Source organism: Dipodomys merriami, unplaced genomic scaffold, assembly GCF_024711535.1.
Source record: "Dipodomys merriami isolate MVZ:Mamm:240054 unplaced genomic scaffold, mDipMer1.0.p SCAF_1259, whole genome shotgun sequence".
NCBI classification, from domain to species: domain Eukaryota; kingdom Metazoa; phylum Chordata; class Mammalia; order Rodentia; family Heteromyidae; genus Dipodomys; species Dipodomys merriami.
This window is the reverse complement of record NW_027202559.1, coordinates 169,266-170,071: the sequence shown is the minus strand read 5'-3', so window position 1 is coordinate 170,071 and position 806 is coordinate 169,266. Positions and strand designations below refer to the sequence as shown.

Here is an 806-nt window from a genome sequence, read left to right as displayed (position 1 = left end):
TCTAAGTCTTTCCAATTCCTAAAAAATTGGGCGATGTAATTGTTTCTGATGGAGGCATAGAATTCCATTGTGTACATATACCACATTTTCCTTCATCCATTCATCTACTGAGGGCCATCGGGGTGGGTTCTGTATCTTAGCTATTGTAAATAATGCTGCAGTAAACATAGTTGTGATGGTAGTTTATTTGTGAACATTTGGTTAAATCCCCAAAAGTGGGATTGCTGGGTCATAGTGGAGCTTTTTATGGAGTCTTTTGAGGACCCTCCATACTTTCCAAAGTTGACACTCTCACCAAGAATGCAGTAGGGTTCCTTGTGGCCACATCCTCTCCAGCATCTGGAACACTTCACGAATTTAGGTGTCAACCATGCACAAGGCCATGGTAATCTTCTCTGTAATGTTCCAATTTTAGTGTATGTGCTGCCGAATTGAGCACAAAACATTTTATTTTTTTGGGTCCGGTCATGGGGCCTGAACTCTGGGCTTGGGCACTGTCCCTCAGCTCTTCAGCTCAAGGCCAGCGCTCTACCACTTGAGCCACAGCACCACTTTTGGCTTTTTGTTCATGCGGTGCTGAGAAATAGAACCTAGGGCCTCAGGCATGCAAGCCAAGCGCTCTACAACTGAGCCAACTTCCGAGCCCGCACAAAACATTTTTTATATATAAAGTGCAACTGATTTTCTTAAACTAGACAATTCAAAAAAGTAAGTTCAAAGGAATTTTCATGAAGTTTTAGAACCATGTATTTCTTACATAAGCACACATTTAAGAATAAAGTCAAGATTGACATGTCAAAAATTAA

The 806-nt window shown here is 41.2% G+C and overlaps 1 non-coding gene across 1 annotated transcript; it reads right to left on the bottom strand.

Moving 5' to 3' along the window:
• Nucleotides 1–333: 333 nt before the first annotated feature.
• LOC138824113 (U6 spliceosomal RNA) lies at nucleotides 334–439 on the bottom strand. Its single transcript, XR_011370997.1, has one exon. It is a non-coding gene; the product is annotated as a U6 spliceosomal RNA (small nuclear RNA).
• Nucleotides 440–806: the final 367 nt, after the last annotated feature.